The following is a 14,343-nucleotide window of genomic DNA, read 5'->3' as shown; positions in this document are numbered from 1 at the left end:
AACCACTCCCTCAAATGTTCAAAATCTTAGCTTCCTAGGAACTTCTCTCTGAACTCTGTTTCTAATAAGTGTTCAATGCATTGTAGAATGCTAAAGTATGTTCTCTTTTACTAGGGCAATATTGGCTTTTCTGATATCACATCCCAATAGATCTATTCAGAGATATTAAAGATTTCATGACCATATATATTCATTTACTATGCCACTTAATAAATATCTCTCTAAATCAGCACATATTTCTTTTTTAAGAAGCTTTCCCATATCTAATTTGCATCATTTAGAAAAACATCATCTTGTTCGATGGAAATATTTTTGTATAAAACTGCATCTTCTTTATTTTGCAAACTTTTAATTTCAGAACACAATAATAAAAAAACCCACAATACACAATACCCAACCCTGCAATTCTGTGGGAGGGGATTTTCCTGCCTTAAGGCACAAGGACAAAATAAGAAATCCTCTAGCATGAGCAGAGAGCCAGGTAGGTCAGGGCCAGTCAAGGCTGCTGGGGGAGCATGGGGAAACTATACAGAGGACATGGTCTTCCCAGGGCATCTCTAATCTACTTCTTCCATACAGGAGGCATCCTCATCACCCTCAAGTCGGGGGATCTTATCAGCAACGGCAGCACTGGTGTCCTCTGCTGTCCCTTCATCTTCATCAATGCTCCAGGTCTACTTTGATCATGCGGTAGATGCGGTTGGAGTGGGTCTGGGAATCCTCAAGTGAGAAGCCAGAGGAGAGCAGAGCAGTTGCAAACATCAGCACCACCAAGTCCTTAGCAGCTTTGTCATTCTTGTCCACCTCAGGGTCTCCATAATGGAATGGTGATGGTTGATCTCTAGATGCTTTTTGGCCTTCAAGTAACCCATTTTAGAGTAGTCTTGAAGTGCCCGGGCCTTTATGATCTTCTCCATGTTCGCTGTCCAGCCATAGGTGCTTGTCACAATGCAGCAGGGTGAAGACACAAGCCTATTGGAGATTGTCACCTTCTCAACTTTCTTATCTGAAATCACCTTCATCAGCTTGCAGAGATTCTCAAACTTTCCCTTGCTCTCCTCCATCTTCTTCTTCTCTTCCTCATCCTCTGGTAGCTCCAGGCCCTCCTTAGTCACTGAGATCAGGGCTCCTTCCATCAAACTCCTTGAGCTGCTGCACACAGTACTCGTCAATAGGCTCAGTTGTGTACACCATCTCAAAGCCCCGCTTCTGCACATGTTCCACAAAGGCAGAGTTAGCTGCCTGCTCTTTGCTAGATGAAGATATTTTAATAATATTTTCAAATACAACTTCTTATTATTTTTTTCACTCAAATAAAGTAAGCTTTATATATGTGTAATATATAACTAATATTAATAATTAATTCGTTTTTAATTTTTGAAGTCTTATCTATTTCAAAATGAAATATAATAAGAAGAAACACTTCTAGATTATCAGATGGGCTTACAAATTTGATGCTAATTGTAATAAAACAATGAGGACAAGCTTTTGTTTTACACAAATTGTCTTATAAAAATTTTATACACAGATGTGAAGGTGACTCATGAAAGTAAGTGAAATTATATTTCCTCAAATTGTATAGCAGTCAAAGTAAGGTACTAATATTTCAATTAAATGTGTCAGTTTTTTTTACCTCCTGGTGAGGATTAATTTTAAGCTAAATAATTGGTACCTTTGCTTATACATCCAAAAGGAGGTGGCTAAATCTTTGAAAAGTCATAAATAAAAGATAAGATTGTCTTATTCTATTAAAATTACAAACAAATCAGATTCCTCAATAATGTTCCCTTTATCTTTATCCTGACTATCTTCATCTTTAAAAAGAGACAGAAAAGCTAATTAGAGAGGTTTTAGATGATAAAAGCACATTTATATGAAAATGTGATAAAGAAATAAATGTTTTATTATTATTATTATTTTATTACTTAAAAATGCCAATCCAAATTCCACTTGCTCCCCTTCTCCCACTTCCCTGCCACTCCCTCCAAAAACCCTCCCTCTTCACCCCCTCCAATCCTAAGAGAAGGCAATGTACGCCACCCTGTGAAAAGTCCAAGGCCCTCCCTACTACATCTAGGTTGAGCAAGGTATATATCCAAAGAGAATAGGATCCCAAGAAGCCAGTACATGTAGTAGAGATACCAATGGAAATAAATGTTATTTAAGAAAATGGAAACCTAGACTACCTTTGAATACAATATACAAAAAACATTTTCCCTTGGATGTCCTGTTTCAGCTGCCTGTTACCTTCCTCATTATTTCCCTGAGCTTTGAGAGTCACAAGCAGAAGATCCATCCATGGTAAGGTAGAAAGCAATTGTGCAGTTGGCACACTTGTCTGCCCTACACACCTACAATGGTTCCCCACCTTTACACATTCCTTGGCCTGACTCAGTCACACTCATTTGAGAAATTGTTTCAAAGTCTCATATTTCACAAAGTCTACTCTGGAAATGATGGACTTTTGCCTCTCAGAAATTCTATCAAGTGGTTACATTTACTCTCGGAACTGCTTTCTATTTCATTCCTTAGACTATAGCTATGACTTTTATGTAATAGCTAATTCAACTTTAAACGTTTAATAATAATTGATCCTAAAAGTCCACTTTCCTCTTTCATTAGAGAGGTTTTTTTTTTCTCCCCACTGTGGGAATTTATGAGACCTTAGATATCTTGGATTCTTCATTGGAAAACAAATAAAAATTCTGGGTGGGCTGTGAAAGTCCAAAATTATTTTTAAGCTATAGAAAGATGCCAAAATTGATATAAAATTATCAACTTGCTTCGTAGTCCAAGAAAATTTATAATAATTTGAATTATCTTTATAAAATAAAAGAGGGCATGATAGTTCCTTATGATTGGCAAATTGTAAATACAGTATTTGATTTGATTTCTTTTCTTTTCTTTTTTTTTTTTCTTTTTTTTTTTTTTTTTGGTTTTTCGAGACAGGGTTTCTCTGTGGTTTTGGAGCCTGTCCTGGAACTAGCTCTTGTAGACCAGGCTGGTCTCGAACTCACAGAGATCCGCCTGCCTCTGCCTCCCGAGTGCTGGGATTAAAGGCGTGCGCCACCACTGCCCGGCTTTGATTTCTTTTTTTAATTTCTTATTGATTTTATTGAGCTTTATTGTTTCTCCACTCCCCTCCCTTCCTTTCCTCTTTCCTTCCACCCTCTCCCATGGTCCCCATGCTCCCAAGTTACTCAGGAGATCTTGTCTTTTTTCTACCTCCATGTAGATTAGATCCCTGTATGTCTCTCTAAGGGTCCTCATTGCTGTATGGGTTCTCTGCTCTGGGACTGTCAATTGTAGGCTTTTTTTTTTGCTTTATGTCTAATAACCACTTATGAGTGAGTCCATATGATAATTGTCTTTCTGGGTCTGGGTTACCTCACTCAAAATGATATTTCTAGATCCATCCATTTGCCTACAAATCTCAAGATGTCATTTTTTTCTGCTGTGTAGTACTCCATTGTGTAAATGTACCATATTTTCTGTATCCATTCTTTGGTTGAGGGGAATTTAGGTTGTTTCTAGGTTCTGGCTATGGCAAACAATAGTTGAGCACATGTCCTTGTGATACACTTGAGCATCTTTTGTGTACATACGTGTATACCCAAATATGTATTTATTTGATTCAATGTTAGTGGTATTTTTGGGTATTGAGGAAGGTTGATTTCTTAGTCTGGATAGATAAAGAGAGAAATAAGCACAAAAGAGTATTAGGGAGAAATAGATAACTTACTATAAGAACCAATTCTCTCTTAATTTAGTGCTATTGAACTCTGTAATATTTTAGGAAATCTAAACTATCTGCAATGAAGTATTCATTGGTTCAGGTTAATTTTGAACCTCTGATAAGTGAAGATTTATATTGAATATAATTTGAGATGATAGTTTTATCTCATTAGCACAATGTTTGATAAACTACATTTTGCTATGTAAAAGTAAAATCAATGTTTAGTCTCTCTCTGTAGAACCAGTCTTCTAGTATATTATTGAAAGGACTCCATTCTACTGGATTATATTGCATTGTATTGCTTTGGTTATACAGAGCAAAGAAAAAGGAAGAAGGAGGAAATACAATTTTGCAAGGCAAGAATTTGTTTATCATTTAAAAGATTAATTTTAAAACTTACAAATTATATTCATTTGATAAAATTGTATACTTATCAAGCATCAACTCTGCATTAAAATATGAAAACTATAGAGATGTGTTCTCAGAAATTTTACCTTCCCCTCTTCAGGATTAATTGCTTTCTGTACTTAAAGAGTGATTTAGTTCTTGCCCATATCATATTGTTTTGAAAGCATCAGTCTTTATGTGCCCTTTAATGAAAGATTAACTAAATTCATAATGTTTTATTGAATAAAGTTTATTTTCTGGATTGTCTAATGTATTTATTTGATTCAATGTTAGCGTGAATTGTATAGTATATATAATAGCTTGAAACATTAAAACTTTTATATAAATAGACAGCTTTCTTCATCAGGAAAGAAGAACCAGACCTGGAAGTTGATATTGTAAGCAAGGCTGCAACTCATCAAATACAACCACCAACAAATGTCAGTGCTCCTGTGCCTGGAATTCTGATGTAGACAGGGTTTGAATCATCCCATTGAAAATGGAGCAGACCCTTATGTTCTTTATGGAAGTCTTTGGGTTATTAAGGTCAAAAATTTATAAAGAGACAATATTAATTTTCAGAAGAACAGTCTCTTGTCAGAAACAGAAAGGTAGAAAACACGATAGACCGCTCTTAGCTTAACAGTCATTATAACACCATATTTTGTAAGTCTTTTCTTTAGCAATCTTTGATTTTCTTCTTATGTTCACTTTGTTTTGAATGAGAATTAATAAAACTTAAGTTATTACTGTTGAAAAAGAGTAGCAGGATAGAAAATACATGACACATATTCATGTATGAGTAAAATCATTAGCAAACAGTGTGTTTTGGCTAGTTACCTGCTTTCTTATTCTTAAGATTGAATGATAGGAAACTAGGGATTCCTTCAGACTCTAAGGTTCTAAGAGCAGTGAAGTTATTCTCAAACTAATGCATATTGCTGCATGTCACTGTATCTCCATAGTATAGAAATACTCCTCTACCTTTGATTTCTCAAACCACAATATTTTACTCAACTGACTTCAAATTTCCCACATAAAAATCTTCCCTTATTGTTCATTTTCCTATAAAAATTTGTTCTTACATCACTAAGTTGGAAATAAAATTTTGATATAGTTATATTAATTTATTATTTTCTCACTTGCACTGGTTATTTATATTCAACAACCACATTCAATAAATATCATCACTTTTGTAGTGGATTTCTTGATTATCAAGAGAGAAACTGGTTATATAATTATGTAGAGCTTGATTATAAATGAAACTGTTGTATACCCTGTTTCTTCCTTTCCTATTTTTCTCCTTGTATCAAAATAGATCCTTTTCTAATGTAATATATTCTATTTACAGATTTTCTTCCCTATACTCCTCCCAATTCTTGCCCACATTCCCTCCAATCCAGATGTACTCTTTTTCTGTCTCAATTAGAAAAGAATAGGAATTTAAGAGATAACAACAAAACATAACAGGATAAAATACAGTAAGATAAAACAAAGCCACCACATTGAAGTTGGACAAGGCAAACCAACAATGGAAAAGAATGAGCAGACATAAAATTCAGAAACCCACTCATTCACTCACTCCCAAATAAATACTAAACTGAAATACATAACATATATGTAGATGTCCTGGTACAGACTTATGTAGGCCCTGTGCCTGCTGCCTCAGTCTCTGAGGTAAAGTGAGCTTTTCTTAGTTGATTTAGAGGGCTTTGTTTGCCTGGTTTTCTCCTTACCCTCTAGCCTTTATACTCCTTCCACTTCTTCTTTAGCAAAGGGGCTTTTTATCAGTTTTTGAAAAGCTACCTTTTGTTTTGGTAACAGCCAAGGGAGTTTGGGGATTTCTATAGGACAGCTTTGACTAACAACTTAACTGTATGTAATCCATTCCTGATACTGGAAGCTTCATTTGGTGAACAATATGGCCAGTTGGGACTCTATCTTCCCCATTATTTGGAGACTTCATCAGGATCACCTTTATATTTTTTAGGAAGTTTCCACTCTATTAGGTTTCCATACCCCACCTCAAAATACCTGTCAATTCTTGCTGTCTTTCCCTTATGCCTTCCCTCCCCCCACCTTATCCTTCCTTTCCAGTCCCTAAGTCCGTATTTCACCCATAAAATCTGCTATATTTTCCCTCCCAGGGAGATCCATGTGTCCCCTTCAGTATTTTCCTCTATATCTAACTTCTCTGGGTCTACAGATTGTGGTTTGGTTATCATTTACTTATTGGCTAATAGCCATATATGAGTAAATACATATATTTGTATATGTTTGTGTTTCTAGGTCTTTGTTACCTCACTTTGGATGATTTTTTTCCCTAGATCCCTCCATTTACCTAAAAATTTACGATGTCATTGTTTTAAAAGCTGAGTAATACTCTATTGTGTAAATATACCATAGTTTGTTTATCCACTCTTCTGTTGAGGGACATACAGGTTATTTTCAATTTTAGGATCTTGGCAAGAAAGCAGTAATATATATGACTAAGCAAAAGTCCTTTGCTTAGGTGAAGCATTCTTTTGGTATATACCAGCAAATGGTAAAAGTGGATCTTGAGGTAGCTCAATTCACATCTTCCTGAGAAACTGCCATACTATCGTCATGATAGATATACAAATTTGCACTTCCATCCGCAACGGGTGAGTGTTCCCTATATTTTGAGCATTGGATTGTTTATTTAATACCTGTTAGAAGGAAACATACAATGAATTATACAATAAAAGACTTACAAGTAAATTAAATTTTTGTTACACATTAACCAATTCCTTATTCTATTTTAATATTAACTATTCAGACATGATTTTAGAGAATCTGTATAGCTAAATTATTTATTTTCATGACCTAAGAAATGAAACATTATTAAAGAGGAAGTGGTGTTTTAGTACCATATTCTAAGGAAATACTTAGGTAAGAGAACTAAGAACATCTGATATATCTGTACTCAGTTTTCTTATCCTACATGCCATTGTTCTTCCTCTGATTTATTTTATAGAACAAATATAAATAAATGAAGTTTTTACACATTGGAATATTTGCAACAAATAATGCTGGATAAATAAAATTTGTATTATTTTAGTTTCAGAGTAATTGTATTTTTCTTGTAAATGACATTTACTAAATTTCTATTTAAATCTGATTAAAATATGAACAGAAAATGCTAAGAATAAGACTTTGCTTTCTATGAAAATAGAAATAGCTATAAGAAATAGATCTATCTAAATTACTATTTTATGAAATGAAAAATACTGAAAATTATTTTGTATCTTCTTAAGAAGTGATTTATTCTGTAAAAACTTTAAACTTACAGTTTGTTTATAGAAAATAGTGCATACTACATTTATACAATGGATAAATTGCTAAAGAATGTTCCTGGACAGGAGAACCAGCGGTGGGACGTGGGAAACAGCCTCTTCTTTTGCAGCCTGTATTGTTGCAGAAGACTATAAAACCACACTAGAGTTTTCATTGTTCAGTTATTTGAATATCTGACTAGAAAAAACACAATATGAATATCATTAAAATGAAGATCTATGGCTGAAGTATTAAGTGGAATATAATTTTCTTCTATACATTGAAGAAATACGGCAAGACTTTAGACAATCTATTGGCTGAGTTTTTTATTAAGAAATTATACACTGATTGCTCTTTGGTTTGGTTTTAATCTGTTACTTGATTTTTTTTTTTTCTGACAAGTCAGAAGCTAGTATCTTTTAACACTAGAGAAGTTACCATTTTAAGATCGAAGGCACAATTTCACTCAAATTTAGATTCATAAAATAGTGAATTTATCACTCTTATTTACAGATTATGAGTGAGGAGGTTACTTAAAGAACTATAGGTGTGAGTTTTTCTTTATCAGTATTCATGATTCCCCAAAGAGCCTCATCACTAAAACGTCTCATGACAGCATAGATGATGTCATCTCATAGCCTCATAGACAGTGTGTCCCCGCAGCTAACTTCCATACTGTACATGTGCTATCATTTCCAGAAATCCATGCAGTTAGTGCAGAAGGAAATATATCTCATAAGAAATGTAAGGGAAAGTGCTTTTATTTATTTTTTTTTAATTTTTTTATTCTTTTTTAATTAAAATTTCCACCTGCTCCCCGTTTCCCATTTCCCTCCCCTCCTCCCAAATATTGCCCCCTCCCCCCTCCCCTTCCCCTATCCCCACTCCTCTTCTCCTCCCCCCACACCATTCCCCCTCCCTCTGGATACTGAAGAGCAGTCCAAATTCTCTGTCCTGCGGGAAGACGAAGGTCTTCTATCTACGTCCAGGAAGGTGAGCGTCTAAACAGGCTAAGCTCCCACAAAGTCAGTTCATGTATTAGGATCGAAACCTAGTGCCATTGTCCTTGGCTTCTCATCAGCCTTCATTGTCCGCCATGCTCAGAGAGTCCAGTTTCAACCCATGCTTATTCAGTCCCAGACCAGCTGGCCTTGGTGGGCTCCCAATAAATCAGTTCCACTGTCACAGTAGGTGGGTACATCCCTCGTGGTCCTGATTTCCTTGCTCATGTTCTCCCTCCTTCTGCTCCTCATTTGGACCTTAAGAGCTCAGACCGTTGCTCCAAATAGAGTTTCTGTCTCTACCTCGATCCATCGCCAGATGAAGGTTCTAAGGTGATATGTAAGATATTCATCAGTATAGGATAGGGTCATTTCAGGTTCCCTCTCCTCAGTTGCCCAAGGTACCAGCTGGGGACATCTCCCTGGACACCTGCGAACCCCTCTAGAGTCAAGTCTCTTGCCAACCCTAAGATGGCTCCCTTAGTTAGGATATATACTTCCCTGCTCCTGTATCCACCCTTCCTATATCCCAACCATCCCAATACCCCGAGCTCCTCCCATCCTCCCCTTCTCATGTTTCTCATCCCATTTCCCCTTTGCCCCATGCCACCTCACCCATAAGTTCCCAGTTTTTGCCCTGCAATCTTGTCTACTTCCCCTCTCCAGGCGGATGACTATACGATTTTCTTTGGGTTCACTTTCTTATTTAGCTTCTCTAGGATCACAAATTATATGCTCAATGTCCTTTATTTATGGCTAGTAACCGATTATGAGTGAGTACATCCCATGTTCCTCTTTTTGGGTCTGGGATACCTCACTCAGGATAGTGTTTTCTATTTCCATCCATTTGCACGCAAAATTCGAGAAGTCATTGTTTTTTACCGCTGAGTAGTACTCTAATATGTATATATTTCACACTTTCTTCATCCATTCCTCCATTGAAGGGCATCTAGGTTGTTTCCAGGTTTTGGCTATTACAAACAATGCTGTTATGAACATAGTTGAACAGATACTTTTGTCATTTGATGGGGCATCTCTTGGGTATATTCCCAATAGTGGTATTACTGGATCTTGGGGTAGGTTGATCCCAAATTTCCTGAATAGCAATTCTACCAAGGGCAATTTGTAGATTCAATGCAATCCCCATTAAAATCCCATCAAAATTCTTCACAGATGTTGAGAGGACATTAATCAACTTTATATGGAGAAACAAAAAACCCAGGATAGCCAAAACATTCTTATATAATAAAGGATCGTCTGGAGGCATTACCATCCCTAACCTCAAACTCTATTACAGAGCCTCAGTATTGAAAACAGCTTGGTATTGGCATAAAAACAGAGAAGTCGATCAATGGAACCGCGTAGAAGACCCTGATTTTAACCCACAAACATATGAACACCTATTTTTTGATAAAGGAGCTAAAAGTATTCAATGGAAAAAAGAGAGCGTCTTCAACAAATGGTGCTGGCAGAACTGGATGTCAACGTGTAGAAGAATGAAAATAGATCCATATCTATTGCCATGCACAAAACTCAAGTCCAAATGGATTAAAGACCTCAATATTAGTCTGAACACACTGAACCTGATAGAAGAAAAAGTGGGAAGTACTCTATAACATATGGGTACAGGAGATCACTTCCTACGTTTATCCCCAGCAGCACAGACATTAAGGACAACATTGAATAAATGGGACCTCCTGAAACTGAGTAGCTTCTGTAAAGCAAAGGACACTGTCACTAAGACAAAAAGCCAACCCACTGACTGGGAGAAGATCTTCACCAACCCTGCAACAGACAAAGGTCTGATCTCCAAAATATATAAAGAACTCAAGAAACTAGACTTTAAAATGCTAATTAACCCAATAAAAAAATGGGGCACTGAACTGAACAGAGAATTCACAACAGAAGAAATTCAAATGGCCAAAAGACACTTAAGGTCATGCTCAACCTCCTTAGCGATAAGGGAAATGCAAATTAAAACAACTTTGAGATACTATCTTACACCTGTCAGAATGGCTAAAATCAAAAACACCAATGATAGCCTTTGCTGGAGAGGTTGTGGAGAAAGGGGCACACTCATCCATTGCTGGTGGGAATGCAAACTTGTGCAACCACCTAGGGAAAGTGCTTTTACTAGCAGACGAAAGACTAATACTGGTCCCCAACTCAACCTATGAGAGAAGATCAATCGGTTATTTCTGGAAAAATCTCTTGAGGATAGTCAATTGCTCTGATTAATATGACAATGGCTATTAGCCTCACAACATAGTTCATTAGACACTTTATATTTTCACTGATGATTCTTTTTTATATTGTTTAGGCTTCTTTGGTTTATTAAAACTAAATTTAGCTTTAAAAGATACATTGATTGTAACTTTTGATATCCAAACAAGTTTGTAAAACAAACTATACCATTTATCCTTAATTAAGACAAGTTAATTTTGAAAATACTAAGTAATATATAGATGATGGGTGACCAAGTAAATTAAAAAAAAAAAAAAAACAAGTTCTTCTGAACCCAAGGTATTGTTCTAACCAATACTCTGTTCTATCTGTGTCGCAGTATAACTACAGAGTGTATATGTTTATTAATTCTTATTTCTCCAATGTGTCTATACTTATTTAATAATTTAACTGTGCTTTTGAGACGGGGTCTAATGAAGTAGCCTATATTGGCCTCAAACGGTCTATCTTTCTGCCACTGCTTATTGAATAAAGGGATCACAAGTGTATACCATCAAACAAGTCTGGGTGATCATTATCTGTGGAATGTTCACAATATTTGAAATTTATAATAATAAGTAAAATATACTTGTTATATTTAGCTCTATATCAGTATTTTAGCTACCAACTACCATCATATATGACAGACATTTTAAGAAGAAAATTTATGAGGCAAAAATAATAGAATAGCAAAGTATTTTTATCACATAATTCTACATATAGTGCACATGGGCATAAAAATAGATTTGCTGGTTTTTAATGAAAATCATCATAAATTTATTCAAATAAAATTACATTTTAGTCAGCCCCTGTCACATAAAATGAGGAAAATATAGGTCATTATATGTCTAAGAAAACTGAGACCTGCATACTCAAAAGAGCAAGATACCCCATTTAAATTCTGGAATAAGATTTAACATTAGTGGGAAAATCCAAATAAATTTTATTTTAGTTTCTTATGTTACTATGATCAGTACCCTGCAGTAACTAAAGTGCTATGTTATACTAATTTTAACACTGACTAAAAATGAGTAGAAAGTGTAAAGAAATTATTTGAAAATGTGACATAAATTTCAAACGTTTTAAATCATGTTCATAGTAGTAAAAAAATAGTTTTTTGAGTATCCGGACAAGCTGTCCTAAATAGTGCTCAAAAGAATAAAAAATGTAGAAACAATCCTCCACGCTCACTGATACCACTGTTTCATTATCTATGGTGGTAGAAGGTTATTCTTGAATATGAGTATGCAGAAAGAGAAGAATGACGTAAACAAAGAGAACTTTGTCTCTGTTTGGCCAGTTCAGAGGTACTGCAAAAATAAGTGATATTGTCTTAATTTTCAGCAAGAGTTAATAAAAAAAATGGTTACTTTGAAAGTCCATAAGTAGCTGTTAGATATCAGATAAGGGAATATTAAATAAATGACAGGTAGATATGGGTATATAAACATAGATGTTTATTTCTTAAGACTACAGTGATAAGCAGTTTCTTTTCTCTATTCTGTGGAGATGAACATTTCCACACAGCAAGTGATTTATGACAATACCATAATATTTAAGTATTTAATTAGTGTGTTTGCACAGTTATTTCTTCTGTAGTAAAATTAAATCTACATAATCTTGCAGTTAGATTACAAAAATGTCAACTATTAGCCAGGTGGTGGAGGTAAAAGCCTTTTACACCAGAACCCTGGAGGCAGAAACAGGGGGATCTCTGAGTTGAAGTTCAGTCTTGTTTTCAGAGCAAGTTCCAGGATAGCAGAGGCTACAGGCTACATAGAGAAACCTTGCCTCAAAAAAGAAAAATAATAAAAGAAAGAGAGAATGTGATGAAAAAGAAATATAAACTGTTTTAAAAAAATAAGAAGTTTTTCATATAGTTTGCTTAGGCTTGTCTAAAGTGTTATCTATCTTATTACTTATGGGATAATATTATTGTAATATGTTATACAAACTTTCGAATACAATTGCTTCATTTAACAGTATTCAGGATGCTAATTTGTAATTACATTGATAAGGTCTTATATTAAACTCCAATAACATAATGCACTTGAGAGAAAAAATATATAAATTAATTTTGAGGTCTGTTTCTGTGATGTGTCCTTTGAAAGTCCATTAGCAGAAGTTTGCGAGACCAGATGAAATACTCTGTATGCCATTGGCTTTGGGTACTATAAATATTGGATTAGGGATTCTTTATGGATTTCAACTGAATTTGAACCAACACCCTGTACCCTATTTTCCATCAATAAATGACTGTGAGTTTACAGTTGTTGATTTTCAAGAAATCCAGATGGGCCGCATTACAATTTGGCTTCTTTGAACCGTATAAAGACATGATCTTAGTTTCTACAAAAGTATACAGATTTATACTAGTGTTAGCACTGTGATAGCCCCAAGCTTTAACTGAATTCAACCTGTTCAAAACAGAATATTTTATAATGTTTTTATATGAGAATTGCTATGACTCATAATACTGGCCAATGTGCAAATATGTAATGGGGTCTAACATAAACACACAATCCAATTAATCACAATGTCATCTTAAATATGTGAACTGGCTCCTTTTGATCCTTCAGGGGAACAGTATGGACTTCAATTTATTATCTTGGACATGGATAACTTTGACTTAATCCATCCTCATACTCATTTCTAATTTCTGTGTGACCTTTGTTTTACTTGTACATATTAGTCATCAGAATCCTTAGCTACAGTAACTTCAGCTTTACTGAAGTTCTAAAATTTGTTTTCGGTCTACCTGCTGATGCTCGAAGCACATTTTGCCTCTTTTGCTTACACAATCTGTAAGTAAGTATTTTCTCAAAGTAACAAAGTAAGGTCCTAGAATTGAAGTTACCAATCCTTTTTTTTATCCCTGACACTGGAACTCACTTTGCAGGGCAGGTTGCAGACTAGTATCAAACTCACACATTCCACCTGGCCCTGCCGCCCAAGCGCTGGGATGAAAGGCATTTACCAATATTGCCTTTTTTAGAAGCTGGAAATCTTCCTTCGTCATATCATAACAAATAAAATATGTATTACTTTAATGGCATATTAGTTTTTAAAGTTTAAAGACTTGCTTTTAAAAGATAAAGACACAAAAATGCACTACTGTAAAGCAAAATTCAGTTACCCCTCATGTTTGCGTATCATGAAAAAAATGAATGAATCTTTCATCATTTCAACATGGCATCAAGATTTTGTAGAAGAAAAGTAAGAGCACTGTTACTGTCAGTAAAATTGGCTACATATTCTATAGAGCATATTAATTTGATTGCAGAATAACACATTCACTTAGTTGCGTAAGTGGGAAAACAGCCTTCATTTACAACAGTGTTGCATCGAATATGCATACAATATATTGATGCCTTTTTGCTTTGGCTTCTTTTACATTATTAAGAATTATTAAGATTGAATTACTGTAGGTTATTTGTTTGTTTAATTTTAATTCTATTCTGCATGCTATTGACTTAAGTTTTAGGAAGATTCGATATAACACACCAGGAAAGACAAAATCAGTATAACTCTGATAACAGTCCAATATCTGATATATGTTTCAAATCTTCATAGGTGACATGAATATGGAGATGACTGTCAGAAGTGCTGTGCTTGGCCCAGAGTTCAGTTGAAAACCAAATACTGCAGGTGTTTGAACATAACTGAGGAGATTTATCAATTGCAAAGACACTGATTGAT

The 14,343-nt window shown here is 35.0% G+C and overlaps 1 pseudogene; it reads right to left on the bottom strand.

The window, feature by feature from the left end:
- Window positions 1–557: 557 nt before the first annotated feature.
- Window positions 558–1,275, bottom strand: LOC130866714 (heat shock protein HSP 90-beta-like; annotated as a pseudogene).
- Window positions 1,276–14,343: the final 13,068 nt, after the last annotated feature.

Source organism: Chionomys nivalis, chromosome 26, assembly GCF_950005125.1.
Source record: "Chionomys nivalis chromosome 26, mChiNiv1.1, whole genome shotgun sequence".
NCBI lineage: Eukaryota > Metazoa > Chordata > Mammalia > Rodentia > Cricetidae > Chionomys > Chionomys nivalis.
This window is presented reverse-complemented; position numbering and strand designations above follow the sequence as displayed.